Below are 11032 nucleotides of genomic sequence, written 5' to 3'. Positions count from 1 at the left end.
TACCAAACGTAGGGTAATTTCTACTTTTCACTTGTCATCGGTCAGTAAAAAAAAAGTCACAGTTTCACCACAAGGGCGAAGCAATGAATGCGATAGCAACAAATTATAGTGTTACACGAAGTGAGGCGGGCACCTAATTGTTTTGAATCCGATCTTGCGTAACTACAAAACGCTGGTGCAAGAGAATACGGCCGCTCCAGGGAGAGACGCTCTCCGCATAGTCACTTCGCGTTGAGAGCGCAGCACGTAGAAGGGTATACCAGCCGCCCGCTGTGATGGCTTTCGAGATAGCGCGCACGCCAGCGATCACGACCGCTCCCTTAGATTCAAAGTTCAAAGTGGCTACTCGCGCGACACCCCCCCCCCAACCGCCCCCCAACTCGTGTCTTTTCATGGTCGTTAAAGACGGGCGGGGATTCTCCTGTTTGCTTCGACGGCAGGCCCCCCGAGCTGGGTGATGTTATTGCATGCACCCTCCGAGCGACGGAAATGGGCCGGCTCGTTTGATCTCTACATCGGCCGCGTTCGTCGCCCCCGCTCGCGCGATTTTACCCGCAGTAGAGCACACAACGGCGTGGGGGATCTTATCCATTTGGACTTTATACCGGAAGGACATGGCGGCGACGGAGACGGCAAATACCCGTCGAGACTCTCCATAAAATTGCTATCGCAATAAAATGTAGACGATCGATGCGACATCTCCGAGGGTGACATTCCTAAATAGATCTGAAAACTAAATCCTTCCTTGAATAAAATTGTAACTGTTTACATTTACATGCCACCAGCATAGGGTAGAGACAAAAGATAATACGTCACACATCCCTGCAGCGCTAGCATTGTTTGTTGCCATGGATGTTTTTTTCCCTCCCCGTCGCGTCCCCGCCCTTCGTTCGTTGTATAGAGGGGCTTTCAAATTTTGCGACGACGGTCGGTTCCAGTTAAGGCGAACACCTTAGATACCTCATCAAACACGAAAAAGTGACCTTTGGAGTCAACGTGAGTGATGCGAAAAAATAATCACCTCATGACCTCCTCGTAAAGTCACAGAGTGCCAGAATTTGTGACGTAATCCTAAAGTCATAGTGACATCACTGTGACGGGAAATGATGTGGCGGGAAATGATGACGTCATCACATGACATCGTCGCTTGGTCATAGGCGCGGTGTGGTCATAGGTGTGTCGATTCCGGAGGCGCGTGAGGTAAAAATTGGGGGACGCTTAAGCTTCGCCTTTAAGAGTTGAACGCGATAGCGATATTCTGTTCCTAGTGCGCAGTTCCAACACTACAAGTGTTTAACAGAATGCGCGCACTAAGGTGTGTGCCTTAGGTAGTGGGTAGCATGCTTTAAACCAGCAGGTATTATGCGCGAGAAACTTTTTCGAAGTTGCGATGCACCCACTACGTGGTCTTAAGGGAATACGCGCAGTAATGTGTGTGCCTTTTGTAATGGGTGGCTGTCTTTAAACCACCAAGTCGTTATGATATTCACATGGCGTGACGCCCAATGGCAATGTACGCTTGTACCAGGCAATATTACTCCGATATTACATCTCGTACTTTGACACCTGTATACAGGACGCGTATTTTTGGGAAGCATGAAAGTTACTTTCAGTGCAGCTCCAAGCAGTGGCGTGGCTGTGTGGTAGAACACCTGCTTGCCACGCAGACGGCCTGGGTTCGATTCTCACTCGAACCCAACATTTTTATTATTTATTTTATTTGCAGCTTTTTCGATTTTTCGGTCACGGACAAGATGATGATTTTTCGCTCACAACCAACGGTGCCGGAGCCGACGCCGACGGCGGAATTTCTGCGATACGAGCTCTTTAACGCTATCGCGTTAAAAAACCACACTAGGAGCCGAAATATTTCGAGGCCGGCGGGATTAATATATAATCAACTGGGAAGAAAAAGAAGATCGCTTTCGCCTTGCAGCCAGGTTAGGCGAATGCATGCGGGTTTTTTCGATGACAGAGTATGGATAGATGCTAAACCCTTACAAATTCACAGCCAAACTTTTCGCGCATTCCCGCAGATTAATCTTGGTTTTCCTGCTATTTTTTTGCTTTCTGCATACTTTTCTGCCACCATATCCTTCAGCCGCCTTGTTCTTATTTCTATCGCTGACCTGTTTACCTTTCGAATGTTCAAGGATTCATGTAGAGTAATCCCCCACCATATAGCTGGGTGGACTCCCATTCAATTAGAACATGCTACGTCATTTCCTTAGCTTCCACACAGCATGTAGGTTTTTTTATTCTTTTCTAAATCTCTAAGACAACCCGACCTCACTTCAAACAGCAAATCGCTTACCCCTGAATTATCATAAAATGTATCCTTGCTCATTTTGTTTTTGAATGCGAAGCAATTCTCAGGGAACCAAATGCACTTTGAGCGTTTCCTTTCTTCCATCCTTCCATCCATCCATCCACCCATCCAGCCGCCTACGTCTTGGTGCTCTTGTGATCGTCTCCTTGACATGGTGTAGGCCAAAATTGGCACAGGAGGGTAAGAGGGCTTCACAAGTATAACAATCTGGTCATGTTATGAATAACGTGAAAATCCTGTCCCGTATGCCATCAAACTCTTTCCTCCAGACACGCGTGACCCACACCCATACCGCCTGGTTGTACGGGTATGCGCCACAGGTGATAGATAGTTTATATCTACTCAGGATAGGCGAGACACTGGTAATTTAAATGCGAGAGCGTTAAGAAAAACCGACTTTGGCAGCGCTGACCCGACGATTGCACAGAATAAATGTCTGGATCATGGCGGGAATCAAACCAAAGCATTCTGCGTGGCAGTCAGGTATTCTAGCACAGAGGCACGCCAGATCTTTAAACTGCTTTGGAAAAATACCCTATGCAGGCGTAATGTCTGTGCAAACTCAATTGTGGTTGTAGTACTGGTTATCTAATTATATAAGAAAGCAAGATACATTACATATATACTCCTATGATACAGGCGTCATGTCGGGTGAACGTGAATTGTGGTTCTAGTGTTGGCTCAGCTTTTATAGCAGTCTAATAAACATTACATTTGTATTTATATGATTCAGGAAGCTATATTCAAGCGTTGATCGACCCCAGAGGAATACGCTAACGAAGGTTACGTACACTCTAAGAAAAAAAAAGAGTCAAAAGAGGGTCACGGAACCGTGACTCTCTTCGGGTGTCCCTTTGACCCCTTGTGGAAGGTACAGGCAGAGAAAAAGAGTTAGCGTTTCGGAAGGAGTCACGGGACGCTCCTGAAGCGCGTTTCGACTGGCTTCCTTGATGAGAGCCGCCGTATACGCCATACATATCGCGCGCTTGCCCTTTGGCGCCGTTGTGGCGCCTTGCTCGCCGACGGATACGGGGTCGGCGCCGGAGTGGCGCGCCGCTTCTGGCTCCTCTCTCAGTCGTCTCAGTCTCCTCGTCTATTGGAATGCGTTGCGTGGTTGCGATGGTTGCGCGGGTGGCGTGTCTTGAAGTTTCATCAGTTTCATGTTCATGCGCGTCTTTGGTGATGTTGACGCCGGCTCCGTGCACGAAGTGACGCTTGGAGGGCGGAATATTCGTGAAGCTGCGGACACGGACAACGGGCGCCAGTTAACGGTGAGTGTACTGCTTTCGTAGGCTCTAATTACACAGCTTTAGCTGGGCGTCTGCAGCAGCTCTGCGGAAGTTACCTGCCAGCCATTTCCAACAGCAGCCTGTGTCCACGGGGCTGTTGCGGGTGCCCAACTAAAGCTGTCGGTTAACGAGTTGCCACCGTTATGCGCGTTGCTGTACAAGCTCCCATAAAGTGAGCGATGCAAACAATTATCAAGGGTCATTTCTTGCTGATCGCACGTTGTGTCTGCACTACTGAAGGTGCAAGATGTCGTTTTGAGATACACTTTAGTCTACTTCATAATAACATTTCCATCAACCTTGAGTGTGCAGCGTGCTTCCGCGCGTGGGAACGTGAAAAAAAAAGCCCGTGTACAGAACGCTCAGACGCACTATATATAATGGTTTTTGGTGGCTTAAAGACGGTAGTTTGAGGTGCAGATATAGTACGGTGGCTTCCAGAACGTACGCGGTAGTCATTCAAGTTAGACACGCCTCGACTTTCGACGGCGCCCGTTGTTGCGGCCGCCGCCGTGCACTTTTTTCCTTCGTGTCTGTTTGCTGTTTTCACGGTTTGCCAACATCTGCGATGACGCTATAACAGAATCAAGTGAGTGTACGTGATTGTGGGAGTTATGTGTGCTAAGTCTAGCATATGACACGTCTGATCTCGACGTAGACGGCGTCCGCACGCACTGGGTGTCGTTCGGGCCCTCGTACTCGCATGTGTTTATCTGAGTATGGGTTATGTTTGTAAAACATGCGATCAGTAACCACTGACGGCGTGCCGCTGGCTGCCGGAGGATGTGCTTGGGTGTCGGGATATGCCGGCGCAAAACCGTGTTTATTGTGAAACCAAATTTTGAAGTGATTTCTCAGAAAAGAAGTGCTTTCATTCGTGTATAGCCAGTGCCTATTGCGAGACGAGGTTCCCGCTGCCTTTTACGTGAAAATTTGTTTTCGTTGCGAAATTTGAACTAAACACTCGTGGCAGATGTGTGCACAATAACGGTGTGTTGACCAAAGGATGGTTTTAAATACAAATAATGTGTGTGTTTTGGTTATTCTCAAACTCCCGGATCACTTCTCCCGCCTCTTCACTCCAGTTGACAGCCACACTCGGGAAAACGAAGGTGCCTCTTGGTCTGGCGCCTCACCGCTCGTGATGGAAAAATGAACAGCGGCGTTCGCCCTGTCAACCGAACGAGGCAGTCGGTCCTCCATTTCTTTTGGTTGGACAAGACGACGTAGGAAAAGAGGTAAGTGGCACCGACGCAAAAGAGCTTAAACCAATTTCGTTTGTTGTTTAAAAGAGGCTCACATGATCTTGTGCTGCAAGTGTGTGGCCAAGTGACGTGTTACAAAAGCTACTATTTGCAAGTTGTGTTTTACAAGATAACGGCAAATAACTGTTTTCCTTTGTTGCCTGTTTTCATTTGTTGTTTTGTTGTGAGCCTTCATGATGTCCGTGTGAACTACTTATTGTATAGGTTTTGCAAACTTTTACTGCAATTTCATTTTCTCATCATAATATCACCTTCTGCTTTTCAGATACTTTTTATGGTGCTCACGCCTAACAGGAGCGACAGCCTAGCAATTCAAGTCTGATGCCTCTAGCCATCACCACTTTTTGATTTATTCTTAATCATAAGAAATAAATATGGAAACATGATGACGATTTCTGCTGTTCATTTAGCACCATATGACACTGTTCCCATCACAGTCACACATTTTAGTTGGCTATACTCATAGAAGCATGTATATGAGGAATACCCAAACTTCTTAATTGGAAATCACAGACCATCTTTTCGCGCTTTCTATACAACTTTGCTGGAAAATATGTGTTGTTTTGACGAGTTTTATTAAAATAATGCTAAAACTGAACTATTCTTTTTTCACAGTCGCTGGGCAGAACGGCAAGTATTATTGGACATGCTTAAAATGAATACCCCACTATTTTCAACAGTAGTCACGCAAACGTAGAGCAAGGATCAAATGAGTAGCTTAAAATACTTGTGGAGTCGCTTGATGCTTCGGTGGGGGTCCCTTGACCCCCGTAGGAGTGTTACCGGCAAGAGTCGTCTGACTCCCTATAAGTGGTAACGTGATCCTTCGGGTAAGAGTCCTGCCACTCTTCCTAGAGGGTCAGGGGACTCTCCTAGAGCGAGCCGACCCTGACCCACGAAGAGAGTCATCGTGACTATTTAAAGAGAGTCCTATACGTGGCAAGTCAGAACTCTCCGAAAACAGTCACGCATACTCTTTTTTTTTTCTTGGTGTGTAGGTTGTTTGTATCATCGCACCGTAAACTGCACTTCGTTGTGATAATACTGACGTATGTGTCTAACATGAGTGTACTGACGCTACGTCAGACCATAAGCTGCCTTTTAAATGCCAGTGTAGTCGACGTGCCTGGTAAGCCCCCGATATGCACGAAACTACTACACTTACAAAACACGTCGATCCTCCTCGTAACGCTCGACTCAAAGCCAAAAATATAGCATAGACGACTACTTGCTGACTGCTTCGCATGAAAGCGATTCCTATAAGGCATGTAATCTGCCGAACTTTTACCCTTTCGGTCGTTACTCAGAGACGGTTTTCTTTCGGTCGCTGCTATACAATAAATCTTTTCCGCTTCTCTGACTTTTCGCTTAACGCTCTTTGTTGTCATATTGCTTACGCTGCCAGCGGTATACCTGCTGATGAGTCTCCTAGTTCTTTTGCACAAATGTGACTCAACGCTCTTCCTATACAAATGCCGGAACGTTTTCTTTTCCCGTCTTTCATGTTCCTTAGTCCCTCCGGGAAGCATAGTTTTTAAACCGCTGAAGTCGTTACCGACTTCAGCGCCAACACGCGTGTGCATGTAGAACCGTGAAGTATGGTCTGTACGTAATTATTATTAAACTGAGTTGTTTTAGGCGTAGGGTAAAATGGTGGGTAACAAAAAATCATGTAGGGTAAAGTAGGGTAATTTTGACTGTGACGTAGGGTACTTTCCAAAAGTTGGTTGGCAACATTGCTCGGCACTTGCAGAGATCCTATATATATTTTCTTAAAGTAAATTCAAATCCTTGCATCCATATCGGCCCGTCGTGAGTAGCACCCTTGCTACTCACGATACCTCATGTGCCACTTTCAAATTCAACCTTCAGCAAGAGAATACTTCTTACTTTGTGTGAGGAAACTCTGCCAGAAAATGGGTGCACAACTTTTTTAATATCAGCTAATGGCTCCAGCAGCGCCGCCACCACCCTGACAGTGGCAGCTCGTGAAATGTGACATCATTTGCTGAAGTCACTACGCACGCCACAGACATCCACATTCGAACACAGCTTTTAGAGTTTCAGGGTAAATACTCCTGCCCGGAATTTTACATGGATGCGCCAAGGTGACATGCTTGTGCCTCTTATGCAGCTGTTGGCCCATCAGTTTCATAATCGGAGGTATTTTATTCTGAAATAAGCATTTTCACGGCAGAGGCTTGCGCAATAATGTCGGCTGTGCAGCATATTATGAAAACAAAAGCTCCAGAAGGCAGTGTCATTCACTGACTCTGTAAATGTTGTAAGATCGTCAATGTCGTTCAGGAAACACATACCCTCTACTACAGAAAGTTTATTCACTCATCTGTACAGTGCACAAGTACAACCAGAATCTCACGATATGTTGGGTGCAAGGCCAGAGAGGTATCCAGGGTAATGTGCCGGCAGACGAAATCGCTAAATTGACAGCAATATAGGGTTAAACCCTGCAGTTCCGCCACAGTTGTCCCTGCCATTCACTTCAAACCTTGCATTAAAAAAAACTAAGAGACTACTGGCAAAGGCTGTGGGACACCGAAGCATACAGTAAACTGCATCTTATTAAACCTCGGCTACGTACACTTTCACCAGCAACAAAATCACGACGAACTGACGTGCTTTTATGCAGGCTAGAGCCCACATTTGGTAGGAATCATTTTTTTTGCTAACTGGTGGTGAACCTTCTGTATGTGACAGCGCCGGCGAAAGGCTGACCGTCCACGTTCTTCTGGAGTTTCGGCAGATGGAGGCTCCGAGAAAAAAGCCTTTTCCTATGTAGAGGTGTGCGCCGCCGCCGCCTCCGCGCAATAATGGGGCGCCACCGTTAGCCTTTTTTTTTTAATTTGAATGGGGAATCTGGAAATAAAATACAGCAATTCGCCGGAGGAGCTCTTCTCGATGTGTCCATGTAATGGACTGTTCATTTCAGCGGGAGCTCGGCGAGAAGCGCACCCCATGTTTCCGATTCTTGCTTTGCAGCGCCATCATGACATCACGAAGCTTTCAAACACTCTCGACACAAATGATAGGTACGGAATGCGTTTCAAAATGCAGCGAATGCAGCCTTCGGAGATCCGATTTTCGGTGTACATGTCTTTTGATCGTGTTAGCCATCGATTTAGGTTTAATGAGGCCGCTCGTCTAACGCAGCTTTAAGGTCGGTACGCATTCCCTGCATCGTTCTCAATCATCTGGGACACATTCATATGCAAATTCAGACTTGAAAAGTTCCTGTTTCTGTGAATTTCGTCCACTCTCTCCTTACGCTAGGAATGTGCTGGGGGGTTCGGTGCGGCGACGTGGTCAAGAGCGAGGTGACATCACGGCTCACCGCTTTTTCGAATTACTGAATGCGCTTTGCCGCAATGAACTGTGGACATCTCCTTGGATGAACGCATCGAGAATAGCTCCCCATAACTTGTATCTTTTTCTTATCCAGAAATACCACGACTATTGCCTGACCTTAACGCTGCCGCGTCCACCAGCCTTAAAGGGCGTCGACCCAACTCGCTAGATAGCATATTGTTGGCGTCTTGGACCTAGTACACTGTGCATAAATAAATAAAAAAGATATATATATATATATATATATCTCAGTGCGTCAGTACACTTTTTCCTTTCATTCTTACTCGAGTATATCGATAAATAAATACAGAAGTAAAGAGAATGGCAAACTTAGAATAAAGCTGAGCTAGATGATAGGTATTCATCTTAAAGGGGCCCTGCGACACAATTTGAGCATGTCTTTTTCATCGGTTCTTCTGGCACTGTGGAATGCACCGATATTGTTGCGCAAGTGGCAACGCCAAAATCGAAGCGGTTGTAATTTTAATTCACGGGATAAAGTACCTTGATTTCGCACTACGGCGACACACATCGGCTACTTCTGTTACAGGAAGTGGCGTGATGTCATGTGACAGTGACGACAAAGACCGTTCGTTTTTGATTGGCTTGACGCGACACGTGACGTGCAATATTCATATGGTGGTAGCTAGGCTATAGTGCCTATAGCTAGGCCATACTACGGAGGTCTAAGAGGAGCAAAACCCCTTTTTATGCTTTCTCAGAAACAAACGATTCCTGTTTCTAACTGATATATTTTCAAAACAACGAACAAGACGCTAGGTGCGTTGTAAAATGGTAATCAAACGATACTCTTTCGCGTTTTGTCTTTTGCGGCATCGAGCGACACCGGTCACACCGGCACCTGCGAAACACGCAACGCTCAATTCGGCGCGATGCTGTCAACGAAAAAAAAAAATTCTAAACGCTTAGCGGCCGACGCCTTCCGCGTCATCGGGCGTTAGCGTTTCGTCTGGGCCCATGGAGCCATCCTCGCGTTGCGCGGGGCTCAGCGACGCACTTTCAATTTGCAATAGGGTGCACGACATGCAATCAATCACTGCGTCGCAAGAGCTCGCGCTCGAGGTCTGTTAGGTCCAGGGGCGTAGCCAGAAATTTTTTTCGGGGGGGGGGGGGTTCAACCATACTTTATGTATGTTCGTGCGTGCGTTTGTATGTGTGCGTGTATATATACACATGCAAAATTGAAAAATTTCGGGGGGGGGGGGGGTTGAACCCCCCAACCCCCCCCCCCTTGGCTACGCCCCTGGTTAGGTCTTCCAGACTCATTTTGTGCACTACACGACAAATCATGGGAGCGTCTGCTAGCTGACGGACGTGGTTTGTCGTAAGCATGGTAACAACGCCGTCAAAAAGAGGTGTAGCAATGTACTGTGTGAAGGCCACCATGAGGTGCCATTTCCGGTATGTCTTTATAAGACGCGCGCGGTGATTGGAGCCGGTCTTTGACGTCAGCGGGAGAGTGAAATCCGAAAAAAAAAAAAAGCGTTTCTCGTCGTCGTCTGCTTGAGTTTTGAACTTTGAGGACTAATAACTTCACTTTTCGTGCACCAATTTGCATAATTCTTTTTGCGTTCGTCTCGGCATTCATAACTACACGCATTTGCGGTGCTAAATAAGGCAGTCCCAAAAGTGTCGCAGGGCCCCTTTAAGAAGACATGACGTGGAAACACAGACATAAGAGAAAAGTCGAGAGAGTTAACATCTATCTCTCACGTAGATCACTACTCGCACTTGAGTGATAGGTGTGGCCTCTTCCGTGGGAATGCGCAGATAAAATATTTGTGTCTACCTTCGGTTCCGCCGCTGTGTGATTTTTCAGTTGTTAGCGGCGTTTCTGGTGTCTTGACTACCCTGCCGTGTCCGTGTTTGCACGCCCTGTTTTTATAAACGGCACCTAACAGCCTCTGAAAATACATCAAAACCAAAAAGAAGGAGCGCGTTATTCTCTCTTGGCGTTTCTTGTCTTTTGGTGCACTTCGTGATGCCAGAACAGTGATTCACGTGACATCATCAGGGTACATACTCTCGACTGGTCCATATACGAGAAATAACAGTTGTGAATTGTCTCCCATACTGCTTTGCTATGCAGTCGCCCACTAGCTCTGGCTTCTCTCGCACGACTATCGTGCGCGATTAACTGATTTCGCTCCATTTTGTGCGTTTGCGACCGCGCATGCAGAGATAACAGACTGTAGCCGACAAGCGCGAAATTATGATAGGTTCAACGCTTAGTGCTGACATTGTACGCGTGCTTTATGAAGAAATAAGTGGCGAGGAGATGTCCCCTGTAAGAAGGGTATTGAAGGCGAGAACGAAACCAATGGAAAAGGCGTCGGGTTATATGATTTTTCCAACGGACGCACTCTTTACAGCGGAGACGATGCAGCTTTCCACGAAAAAGGCGAGACCGCTTCGACGGTTTTTTGTACCTTCTTTATTGCGTTAGCAATTGTATAGACACTCAGGACAGGTTTTCACCGTCGCCGTTATGTTCCGTATACACTCTAAATCGATAACATCGCTCCGCGCATTGTATGTTCTACCCGCGAGTAAAAGCTCGCGAGCGTTGGCAAAGAACATGGCTAAAGCGGAGATGAAACAAGCTGGCCATCTCCGTCACATGAACATCAACCCGCGTGCGAGGCCAGCCATTGATTGCTCATCAAGCAGAAGGAAACGCCCCGCCTGTCATTTGCTGGGCGAAGGAGCAGAAAGGGATGTCTGGGGAGAAGGACTGTGTAACTCGAGCAGCAATTGTGAAC

This window comes from Rhipicephalus sanguineus, chromosome 1 (genome assembly GCF_013339695.2).
Source record: "Rhipicephalus sanguineus isolate Rsan-2018 chromosome 1, BIME_Rsan_1.4, whole genome shotgun sequence".
Lineage (NCBI taxonomy): Eukaryota > Metazoa > Arthropoda > Arachnida > Ixodida > Ixodidae > Rhipicephalus > Rhipicephalus sanguineus.
The sequence above is the reverse complement of the archived record's forward strand: the minus strand, read 5'-3'. Positions refer to the sequence as shown.